Genomic DNA, 13,191 nt, shown 5'->3' with positions numbered 1-13,191 from the left:
CTCCGTGCCAAAACAGTAAACTAGTTAGCAAACATGCATGTCCTAGCTCATGTTAATTTGACTAATGCAACACATACAGGATGCAATTAAAGTAGGCTCGGCTAATCCTAAACATGGTATATGAAATGCGATCAACTATCACATATTCAATTTTTGAATTGAAGTACAAATGCAGTTAGCATGATGTACCGAGCCTAATGCATGCAATACAAATGCATGAATGCACGCATGCATTGCATAAGGTATGCTAAGTTAAACATGCCCTATTACTAACCAACAAAGAAGGTAAGTAAAAGGGAAGAAAGAAGTGGGGATTGGAAGACATACACACCACTCACGCACACTTATTACAGATTTGCCCTCACTCGGAGGGACCAAATAAATAATACAAATTAATTAACTATGCAAGCTAATTAAATATTACAAATTGCCTAATCAACTAAGCAAATTATTCTAATCTAAGAAAAACAGGAAATCGCCTCAGGAAATACACCACCATGCGTAGGCTGCCTCTGTTTTCCTTCCTTCTGTCCTCTGGAGGCTGCCAAAACCTCAGGACTGCTTCCTTGGATGCTGGGAGACATCACCGGCTGCATGGAATTTCCACCGGCAGTGGGATGTGGCCACCGGCACAAAATGAAGCTGTCGGCAGGGAAATTATTGCCGGTCGGCACTTGACACTGCCGGTCGGCAGAGTATTCCTGCAGAATCTGCAAATGACAGCAACAGAGGGCAAGGCAAAGCATGGCAGCACAATTCAAGGCATATATGCACCAATCATGTCCCTTATCATGGTAATGACTCAAAGGGGCATGTGCCTCGATCCTCGGACCACCAATCACGCATTTCCATGCATGATGGCCCAAGGAACCAAGTATGCAACTTTCATGTCAAATGAAATGCAAACCATACAAACAAAACAAGGCCCAATTCCTATCATCATGTCAAGGAACAAGGCGTGCATGAAAGATGCAATGCAACCTAGGCATGCAAGCTCAGGATGCAACATGGCATGGCGAGGCACTTATGCAAGCATACAAGCAAACATGAGGCAATGCCAACTAATGTCAAGATGGACTTAAACATGATTTAGGCAGCTCTAATAAGGCCTAAAACAAGGGCCAAAATGACCAAAACAAGGGACCAAAACACATGCACACATACATATGATTAAGGGCCAACACTTAGGCACAAATTGGACAACCCTCAAGCACACTTGAAAGAGGCATTCATGGACAAAATAGCATGCATTATAAGCTCTGAAATTCATGTTAATACAAGGTGCCAAACCAAGCAACAAGTCAAGTTAAACATGCAACAAATGGCCTAAGTGCTTGGAGCAAATCAAAGAGGCTTGAAGCATGACCAAGCCAACCAAGCCTCACAAGGCTAAGGGGGCCTAAAATAGGTTCAAGGCAGACCTAGATCATGCAAAGGGGGCCCCCTAGATGGCATCTAAGTGGCTCAATTCAAAGGCATGCATAATGGCCAAAACATGGAACACACTGCACAAGCTTTCAAATCATTAAAGATACATTCAAGGTAAACATATAGGCATACAAATGGGACTGAAATGACATGGTAGATGATTCGAAATTACCAAATCAATGCAAAAATGTCATGCTATACATTCATACACTTAGGGCCAACAAGCCGGAGTGCAAAGGGGCTATACTAAGCATGCTAAATCCGACCCAAACAACTATGGACAGACCTAAAACATGGCAAAATATGCACAAAACCTTCACAAGACTAAGCCTAAAACATGCTCTAACAAAGGCTAACAACCTAAGGCGCATTGAGGCATAAACATGGCATTACAAGGTAGGTATGCTAAGCATGTATGGTGTACCAAAACCAACAATAAACAGAGGCATATTATGATATAATAGGCACAAAAAATAGCCAAGACATGATCAATACACACTCTAACCTGATGCTCTCTCAAGAGGCCAAAAATGGTCCATTACAAGGACAACAAGGAGAGGGGGTGGCCCTCCCCTTTTGGAGACTTCAAGGAACCATCTTTACCACTGAAATCCCTCAAGATTTCAGTGGTGAAGAGGCCCAAACACCAAAGTCTCGAAACTCACTCAAAATAGCACAAAATGAGGCCTTTCAAGGCCTAAGAGGGGTCAAACACCTCCAAACCACAAAACACACTTAATAAACAATTAAGAGGATCTAAAAACAGAACTTTTTTGTATTATACACCAAGCTCAAAAACGATTTTAAGACAGGTAAAAATAAGATGCAAAAATGGGGAATAAAGGGACTAGATTCTCACCCTTGAAGCCCCCTTCAACAAAGATGCTCCAACAGCTCCTTCTAGGTTGAAAATAGCTCCAAAACTTCAAAACCAACCTCTTAGGACCTCAGTAGCTAAGTGAAGGTGAAACACTATGTGTTTGTGTGCAATAGTAAGACACAAACACACTTTAACACACACAAGAGGGAAAAAGAGAGAGATAATGTGTATCAAACCCTAACCCTAGAACTCAAACCCTAACAATGGCTGTCTAAGCTCTCTCAAGTGTCTCAAGTGTCTAACCCTAAGGCCAAGAGAGAAGGCTCTCTCTTATAGAGCCTTATTGTCTTGTAAAGCTTACAAGACAAGCTTCACAAGGGGGAGATCCCTGTGAAGCAAGACAGCTGTCTTAAAATATCTGCAAAAACAGATGCACAGTAGTCAGCCGGCCAAAAATGCCATTTTGGCAAAATTGAGTGCCGACCGGCAATATACATTGCCGGTGGCAACAAAAACCAGCCGGTGGCCTCTAGCCACTGCCAGTGATGGGTGGGGATGGTCTACAAGCCCTACCCTGCCTCTCAAAGGCAAAATGCAAGTGTTTGGTGCAAAACCAGACACTAAACGGTCGAGTTTGGAGATCCTGAGGCAAGGCGCGTAGCCGAGGCCTCCGGGAACTCCAAACGAACACAAACATGGATGATCACCGAGTGTTCAAACGGTGACGTCCAAGTCTTGAGGACGGTCAAAAATGGGGTGTCTACAGTTTGGTTTCCCTTATCTCTCATGTTTGGCACGCGTTTGGTCACCATTCCTTTTGCCTTTGGCACACGTTTGGTTTCTCTTTCCACTCGCGTTTTGCACGCGTTTGGATTCCCTTTCCTCTCGCGTTTGGCACGCATTTCGTTACCATTCCTCTCATGTTTGGCACATGTTTGGTTTCCCTTTCTCCTCTCGCGTTTGGTTACCTTTCCACTTGTGTTTGGAACGCATCTGGTCACGTTTCCTCTCGCGTTTGGCACGCGTTTGGTTACCTTTCCTCTCGCGTTTGACACGCGTTTTGTTTCCCTTTCTCCATTCGCGTTCGGTATGCATTTGATTTCCTTTCCTCTCGCGTTTGGCACGCGTTTGGTTACCTTTCCTCTCGCGTTTGACACGCATTTTGTTTCCCTTTCCTCTCGCGTTTGGCACACGTTTGGTTACCCTTTCTCCTTTTGCATTCGGCACGCATTTGATTTCCTTTCCTCTCATGTTTGGCATGCATTTGGTTTACCATTCCTCTCGTGTTTGGCACGCATTTGGTTTCCATTTCCTCTCGTGTTTGGCACACGTTTGGTCAGCTTTCCTCTCGCGTTTGGCACGCATTTGGTTTCCCTTTCTCCTTTCCCATTTCGCACGCGTTTGGTTACCTTTCCTCGTGCGTTTGGCACGCGTCTGATCACCTTTCCTCTCGCGTTTGCCACACATTTGGTTATCCTTTCTCCTCTCGTGTTTGGCATGCATTTGGTTATCCTTTCTCCTCTCGCGTTTGGTACGCGTTTGGTTGCCCTTTCCTCTCGCGTTTGGCACGCGTTTGGTTACCCTTTCCTCTCGCATTTGGCACGCGTTTGGTTAACCTTTCTCCTCTTGCGTTTGGCACGCGTTTGGTTATCTTTCCTCTCGCATTTGGCATGCGTTTGGTTTCCCATTCCTCTCGCGTTTGGCACGCATTTGGTTTCCCTTTCGTCTCGCGTTTGTGTTTGGCACGCGTTTGGTTTCCCTTTCGCCTTTCGCGTTTGTCACACGTTTGGTTACCTTTCCTCTCGCGTTTGGCACACGTCTAGTCACCTTTCCTCTCGCGTTTGGCACGCGTTTGGTTATCCTTTCTCCTCTCGCGTTTGGGCCACATTTGGTTACCCTTTCCTCTCGCGTTTGGCACGCGTTTGGTTACCGTTTCTCCTCTCGCATTTGGTTACCCTTTCTTCTCTCGCGTTTAGCACGCGTTTGGTTACATTTCCTCTTGCGTTTGGTACGCGTTTGGTTACTTTTCCTCTCACTTTGGGACGCGTTTGTTTACCTTTCCTTTCGCATTTGGCAAGCGTTTGGTTACCCTTTTTCCTCTCGCATTTGGCAGGTGTCTGGTTACCTTTCCTCTCGCGTTTGGCACGCATTTGGTTACCTTTCCTCTCGCATTTGGCGCGCGTTTGGTTACCTTTCCTCTTGCGTTTGGCACGCGTTTGGTTACCTCTCCTCTCACGTTTGGCACGTTTTTGCTTACGCTTTCTCCTCTCGCGTTTGGCACACGTTTGGTTACCCTTTCTCCTCTCGCGTTTGGCACGCGTTTGGTTACCTTTCCTTTCGTGTTTGGCACGCGTTTGGTTACCTTTCCTCTTGCATTTGGCACACATTTGTTTACCTTTTCTCTCACATTTGGCATGCGTTTGGTTACTCTTTTTCCTCTCGCCTTTGGCAGGTGTCTGGTTACCTTTCCTCTCACGTTTAGCACACGTTTGGTTACCTCTCCTCTCACGTTTGGCACGTGTTTTCTTACCCTTTCTCCTCTCACATTTGGCACGCATTCGCTTTGCCTTTCTCCTCCCGCGTTTGGCACGCGTTTGGTTTTCCTTTCTCCTCTCGCGTTTGTCATGCATTTGGTTTCCCTTTCTCCTTTCGCGTTTGGCACGCGTTTGGTTTCCCTTCCCTTTTCGTGGTCGTAGGCCACTGTTCCCGTTTGGAAACTAGTTTTTGATTTTCGTAGCCGTCGGCCGCGCGCCTTGGCTCGGGACCGCTTAGCACTCTCCGTTTGGCACGATTTTTGGAACACACCTTGTGTCCTCTGTCTAGAGGGACACTGTGGTCTGGGAGACCACTTTCGTGGCCGTACGTCACTTTTGGTGTGCAACAGCCAGTTTTCGTGGCACCCGACTGCGCGCTTTGCCCCCCGAACTCTCGTTTTACATCTGTGTTGGTTCATTTTTGGCATGAACCTTGTTTCCTTGTTTGGGTGGTGATACAATGGTGGGAGACCAACTTTTCTCCTTGGAGACCACTTTCTCCCTGCCAGCCAGTTTTCTTATCGGGAAGCTGGTTTTCTTGGTCTTTGGGCCACATTTGCTGGTCTCCCACCATACCACTGACTTGCTTTCAGTGTGGAGACCACCAATTGCACTGGCCAACCACCTTTTTTTGGGAGACCACTTGCCTTGGACAGCCGACCAGGGGAAGTGGTCGGCCGACCACCTTATCTGGTCGGCCAGCTCCCTCCTGCTTTGTCTGTCTGAGTGCATGCCAGTTGTGCCAGCTGGAAAGCACAAACTGGATCCTCCATACACGTGTATAAAGGATCTTGACCCTTGTTTTTAGCTTCTTGAAGAATCTTTGGCCTTGCTTGTCTATAAGAGAGACCCTTCCTCTCCTTATACCAGGTTCAAATTTTGGTTTAAGGCAAAAGATATATCTCTCTCCATATCTCTACATTTTGGGGCCAAAAGTGTGTTGTTCTTGACCCTTTTACACTACACCTCATAGCCATACACTTTCATCATTGATCTATGGTTCTTGGAGGGGATTTTCAGAGGTTGAGGAGTTAGTTTTTTGGTCCTAAAACCTGCTGATTTTTGTTGAGCTTCAAGGGTAATCACTTTTCCCTCTTTTAAGCATTATTTTGATCCCTCTCTTAGCCTCATTTGCATGCTTATTTGAGCTTGGTTGTCAACTGTAAAAAGGTTCATATTTAAGTGATTTTCATGTTTGTTTAAGACTCTTTTGGTGTTGGGGATCATCTACCCTCTTGCATGCTCTATTTAGCCTTGTTTTGTGACATGCCATAAGGCATTCAAGCTAGTCTTTGCTTGGCCTTCCTACCACTGAAATCTAGTGGATTTTCAGTGGTGAGGATGTGGCTTTGAGGGCCTAAATCAGAGAGGGGTGACCCTCTCTCTTGTTGTCTTGTTTACTTGCATTTTTGGCCTACCAAAGGAGCATATGTTTATACCATTTGGAGGCCTTTTTCAGGAACTTTTTGGTGATTTATAGGACCTTCCTAGGCTCTGACCATGGCTGGTTTGGTACCCTTTTGCTTGCTTCTTGCATGTGTAAAGTAATCCCTTTCATGGCTTATCAAAGGAGCATGTCATTCTTACATGTATTGGTCTTGTTTCAGTGGGTTTTTGGCCATCATTTGGCATGCCATGACTCTGTTTTTGCTTGGTTTGGTAGTCCTCCACGTGCTTCATATGCTTGTAGTGTAACTCATGCTCACTAGCTCACAATGCATGTTGTTTTGGCCCTCTATTCTAGCATATTTTGGCCATACTTCAAACTGGTTTTGTTTATATTTTAGGCTGCCTTAGCTCTATTTTGAGGTCCCTTGGTCGAAAAATGCTAGCCATGCATACTTGTTGTGTAATAGCATTGACTAGCTTTGAGTTTGGAGGTTCCTTGCACGCTTAACTTGAGCTATTTACATGTTTTGGCATCATTGGGCCTGATATTTCAGAGCTTATAGGGGTGCTACCCTTCCATACTTTCCATGCTTTAAGTGCTCTTTAGAGTTGTGCATTTATGCCCTATTTGCGAGCCATTGCATAAGCTTCACTTTTGTGCCTTTCAAGCCATCATCCCAACCCATTTTGCTACTATTTTGGGCCTGCATAGGGTCTGTTTGGGGTTGGTTTCATCATTTGAGCATCACTTTACATGCCTATAGTGTAATGCACTTCACTAGTTTCAATGCTTGAGCCATTCAACATGCGTTTTGTGAGTTGTATGCATGACCCGGAGTCATTTTGGAGTCATGTTATATGCCCATTTCAGAGCTGGAATATATGCTATTGTACTCCATGTTTAATCCTTTCAATGCATGTGCAAAGTTGTGTTTTTGTGCCTTAGGCTCGAGGCCATTGCATTAGGCTTGTTTGCATGAGTTTTAGAGTCTTGTTTTCATCATGTATGGCCACTGATTTGGGTGTGGCTGAGGCCCACCCATTTTGGTTTAAGTCCATTTTGCATTGAGTATGCCATTGTAGTCCATAGCATTGAGTATGCCACGTTGTCGTATGATTGATCATTGCATTGTGCATGCCTTGTTAATCTCATTGTGTATGTTAGTTTCTATGTGCATTGTGTATGCTAAGTGTCATGTGCATTGAGTATGTTAGTTCACAGCATTATGTATGCTAGTTGCATGTTTGCATGTTGTCCCTTGCATGTTTGCATGACTTAGTTGCATTGCATTTAGGATTGCATGCTAGAGTTGCATTTGTGCATGCCATTGATTGTTACATTGTGTTCGGAATAGGAGTTAGTCCAAACACGGGAAATGAGAGACGTTTCATACTCAAAGTGACGAAATGTGCCTCAATTCCCGGTCGCCGACACTCTTGACTACCCATGACGGAGTTGTTGGCTTTAGGTGCTTGTGTGTGCATTCATTCTATATTAAGTTGTGCAATTCGGTTCCTCATCCATCATGCATTGAGATGCGTGATTAGTGGCCCAAGGATCGAGACCTATACTCCCTTGAGCTTGTACAATGATAGGGAGAGTGGTCGTACACACATATGTTGAAAATACCTTTCCATATCTCTCTCTTGCTCCTTGTTACAGAAAACCAGAATCCAGGAGAAGAAACTGGTCGGCCGACCAGGTTTTCTGGCAGGCCGACCACCTTCTTTGGTTTCCACCACAAAGGGTGGTCGGCCATTGGTCTCCCATGCCCATAAGCTGGTCGGCAGCCTTCCCACAGTTTCCAGGGGTGGAGTTTCATCTCTCTGGAGCTTTGTACAAATTTCTGAAATCAATTGCAAACAAAGGCAAGTCAGGGCATCGCGATGGATTTCCCGACAAGGCATCTCGAGCATGCATGCATCCTTTATCAGCCAAGGCAGAGCTGAGGCGGTCCGTTTCATGTAGTTTGCATGATAGTTTAATTGCTTAGCTAATTTGTTAATTAGTTAGAGTTATGTAATAATTAGCTGTAATTTGTTATCCATTGTGGTCGTGTAATAACTAGTTTAATTAGATTGGTTTAGATTAGCTAGTTGGTGTTGTATTATTTATTCGGACCCTCCGTCGATAGGGCCAACTGTTGTAATAAGTGTGCGTGTGTGTGATGCATGTCTTCCAACCCAACGTCTTTCTCCCTTTTATTTACCAGCTTATGATGGTTAGTTTTAGGGCATGTTTCAATTAGCATCCTTATGCTTCGCATGTTTGCATTCATTCATCTGTCTTGCATGCACCGGGCTCGGCACATCATACTAACTGCATTGTATTTTAATTCCGAGTTGAATACATGTTATCTGTTGCATTTCACATGCCATTTTTAGAATAGTTGAGCCTATCTTAGTTGCATTTCGCATGTGTTACATTAGCCATCTTAAACATGAACTAGGATCATGCATGATTACTAACTATCTTCTGTTTTGGCTTGGAGTACTCAGTGAGTGTTTATGCTTTAGCATCCTTGCATATGTGTGAGTGACTGCCATGATAGCATACTTGCCATGAGGCTAACTGCTTATGTGATATAACTGCCTAAATGCCTGTGGGTGAAGGTTGGATTACCTGAATTGGAACAATTCATTGATTGCAAGTTTTAAGCCCACTTGAGAGTGAAAAATCACCATGTTTTCTAAGCCCACTTGAGGGTGGCAAAATCCGCATTTTAGGCTACTTGCGAGTAGCAAATCGCTTTCAAAAATAAACATGAGATGTTTTGTTCCAACTTAGACGATCCAGTCTATACTTGTATGCTGTGTGCATCACGTAGCAATTCTAGGCCAATAAACTAGAATAAGAGCACGTATGTTTTCAAAAACAAGATATCATGTTTAGTAGTGGCCGATCTTTGATCGGCCGAGCGGGGGTGCTCATTGCATGACCTTCCCCAATCGTACTCAAGTTCCCAAGCCGAGGCAACTTTGGTGATGACGGACACATGGCCTTAGGCACGAGTCAGGGTTTCCTAAATTTTCCCAAAATAAAATATTTAGGTGGCGACTCTGTATCTAGCAAAGCAGTCCATGTTTGGCACTTCTTTCTAAAAATCAGTTTTTCAAAACGATTTGTCAGATTTGGACTCTTTGGTGATTTATCAATCTCGTATTGCACTATGCGAGATCAGATTAAGAACCATGACATTGAGTCCGAACTGTAGTGAGCCCAATGAACAAAACGGCATTCTCCCGGGACATTCGGGCGCGTCTACAGTTTTTGGCGACTCTGCTGGGGATTTAGAGAACTTGACTCGAACTTATGATATCTTGTTTTGATTACACTTATGTGTTTCTTTGCTTTGCATTTGCATTGGTGCGCCTAGGACACCGTGTTTGCCATCTGCTATTCTTGAACGGTTTGCCGGATGCTCGCTTTGAGAAGCGTGCCACAAGGCTGACCGGTTACGGGCTCTGCCACGATGGGAACATAAACCCCGATTTTTACCGGGGCACCCTTTTTGACCATTCGACCTAGTGCATATTCGGAATCCATAGTGACCATGCCAAACTAGGACAGGTTGCTTACCCGATTGTAGGTTGTTTGAAACCGCTGCGTGCGTAGTGAAATCCTAACTCTTGACAAAATAGGACAGGGAAACCCTACCCCTCCATAGGGGTGTTTTTGGTTCTCACTTGCTTGCTATGTGCTGTTAGAGTGTGTCTCTACAGGTTGCACGTATCGGTTTGCAGGTCTGGGTATCAGGCCTGCGGGCATCGGTATTTGAGAATCAGTTATATCTGCGGGTATCAGATTCAGTTTTGGGGCAGTAATTTGGAGAGCAGTGATCAGTGATCGAATATAGTTATTCGGTTATGCTTATATCTGTTCTGGTGAAATTGAGCTGAGATGCTGCCTGTTTTCTCTTTCAAGGTTCAAAGATTCAATTTAGAGCAGCCAGTATTTTCCTTCACTGAGGAAAGTTAAAGAAAAGCCAGTCAAGGCTTACTGGTTCATCTAATCCGTTAGTCACCAGTCGCATCACCTTCGTCCAAACTTAGCAGACCGTGATGGCACAGTGTTCGGAAGAAGTTGTGGCCATGGTAGCAATGTTAAACTAGGAAATCGCCATGCAGGGTGAGACCGATGTCGAAATGCAACACCCATCTAGGGCACCTACCACACATCCAGTCTCGAAATCCCAATCATCTCAAACCCATGAACCCACCACTTCTGAGTTGATGAGGATGATTAGAGATCTTCAGAGAATAGTGGCGGATTTAGCCTATGGAGTTTTTGCTCCATCATCAACCACATCGCCTACCAGGGATTTCATACCAAAGGGCTCCCCAATCTTAGGACTAACTGCATTGGAAGAAGGCCAGTGGTAAGAACAAGGTTAAGGCGGACATTGGTCCCCATGAACACCTTCGGCGGGCTATTGAGGCTTTGAAAGCCAAGGGGCTGAACAAACAGCAAGCGATCGCAGTTACTGCACAGATTGTCGATGGCACTTTTGCCACTCAGAATGAGAGCAGTCTGAGTCAAGGGGCAAATCAGGAGAAGGGTCATCGTACCAGAAACAATCCTTTGAGCTCTAATCCTGCACTCGGAAGGGATCGGCAAACCAAGCCAGCACCTGCTAACCCTTTCGCTAGTGCGCCCAGCAAAAATCCACAAACCTCGAAGTACCAACCCCGAGGTTGCAAGGTCTTCCATGCCCTCTATATGCCCTTGTCCAAGGCTCTTCAAATCCTTGTTGAAAAAGGTCATCTCAAACCCCTTGAGCCTCAACCTCTCCCTGGTCGTCTTCTACCCGGTCATGATACTACCCAGTACTGTGCGTACCATCAACAAACCGGTCTCAGCACCGACAATTGCTTTCGTCTTCGCCACGAAGTACATGATTTGTTTGACAACGAGGTCATCATCCCACCAAGCTCAGCAAAGTCCATCGTCTTTGGATCAGTGAACTTAGGGGATAGTACGAGTCTGTGATCAGGGGATGAACCACCTGCGGGCGACGTTCAGTTTACTTCAGATGTGGTGTATGGCACGCACTGTTTTGAGCGTTTGCGAATGCTGTTTTTTGTACTTTCTGACTTGGGTATTGGGTCAGTCTTGTTTTTTTATTATTATTATTATTGAGTCAGTCTTTTTTAACTGAGTCAGTTGGGTCTATCTTGTTATACCGAGGTAGTCCTGTTTTGTTGGAGTCGGGTGATTTCGGGGGTGTTACCTCGGACATCACTTGCTTGTTTTGTATTTGTCTTTTCGTTTTCTTTTGAGTCTGTTTCTACCTTAGAGCCAGTAATGCCAACAGATTTGAATGAACAGCAGTGATTTTCACACTCTTGTGTTTGCTTCTGCCTTGTGCTAGTTGTGCCAGAAGTTCTGAAAGAGATGGAAGTATTTGACTAGAAGCTGTGTCTTTTCTGTGCCTTGAATTCATTGCATTGACCTAAGTTTTCAAACCTTTTTTTTTTTTTGAATATTGTGATAAAAACGAAAAGGAAGGAATTCCTCGAGATTTGCAAAATTTGATCAATTGAGGGAAAGAGAGGCGTGCTAAGCCCTTAATGAATGAGATCATGTTTGTTAATGTGAGTACTGAGAAGGATCCTGGCTTGATCCAAATTGGTTCCGCGCTGTCTTCAGTGTGAGTGACTAGTCGTTTTCTTAAAAGATTTCAAAAAATGTTTTGCGTGGTGCTATGAAGACCTGTGTGGAATCGCTCTTGAGATTGTGCAGCTTAGAATCACTCTCAGCCCCAAGACTCGACCCCTCACTTTCAAACCTTGAACATGAATTCAGAATGTTCAACAGTCAACTACAATGTGAGGCCTGTGTGGCCAGATTCGAAGCAACCCTCGAACTAGGGACAGGGAAGTCAGATCAAGAAGATCAGATGTCGTCAAAAGAAGCTTGCAAAACTAGATCGAAAGCACCCCTCGAACTAGGGGCAAAAATGCAAAGGTGCTCGAAGAGTCAAAAAAATTACGATGTATCTCAAGCTAACAAAGATCGGCAAGAATGCAAAATCCCAAAAGGGAGGAAAGAAGAAAGTATTGCTGAAGGATAACCGAGTTCCTATCCAGAACACTAGGGGAAAATTCAGCCCCCCATTGGATGGACTCCTACATCGTCAGCGAACAGCAGCAATTCTCTTAGATTCAGATGACTTTAGGATCTCAAAACCATTTGACATGCACAAAGCTACACTTTTACCCTTGAGAGGCTCGCTGGGCCGAAAACTCGGAAGGGCGACCGAGGCAAAAGTTAGAGCAAGAAAAAGAACAAAAAAAAGAAAAATGCAAAGAATGAAAAAAAAAAAAAGAAAAAAAATGAAGAAAATTAAAGGAAAAGATGAAAAAAAAAAGTAGAAAAGAAATGAAAAGAATTGAAAAGAAAAGAAGAACGTAGCTCGCAAGGTTGAAAACCCAGAAGGGCAGCCTTGGCAAAAGTTAGAGCGCAAAATGAGAGGTTAATACCCGAGTGTACCTTAATCCCGAACTACGTAAGGCTTGATTCCCATTTTTGGGATACGTAGGCAACTTCATTTTGAAGTCTAGCCACAAACACTTCCAAATCGACTGTGTCCATGTAATGGTTCTGATCATCGTTGTTTTCTCTGTATCCAAGAGTTTGGTTGTGATCATCACCTTGAAAACTGGTTACAGTGTGTTGCGGTGCTATTCAAACAAGGGGCAACTTTCCATTGCCATACAGTGTCGTTCAAACAAGAGGCAATTTTCCTTCGAATCTGAGGTTGTGCATCTCAAGAGTAAGTTCCGTGTTGGTCGAGCAGTGGCCATTTGCAAAAAAAATAGTTTTTGAGAATTTTTACTGAGGTTGACTAATTTTCTCAAACATTATTCCATTTCTTCCAAACCTGGACCATTTCTTGGACCCAAAAAAGGAAAATTTTAAGTGCTCATAACCTGACTTGCATGATTTTAAATCGAAAAATCGAACAAGCATGTGAATCTAACTCTCATGTTGGTCAAAATTGTTGTAGTAGAAAACCA

Source organism: Camellia sinensis, chromosome 7 (assembly GCF_055761805.1).
Source record: "Camellia sinensis isolate YWXY chromosome 7, ASM5576180v1, whole genome shotgun sequence".
Lineage (NCBI taxonomy): Eukaryota > Viridiplantae > Streptophyta > Magnoliopsida > Ericales > Theaceae > Camellia > Camellia sinensis.
The sequence above is the reverse complement of the archived record's forward strand: the minus strand, read 5'-3'. Positions refer to the sequence as shown.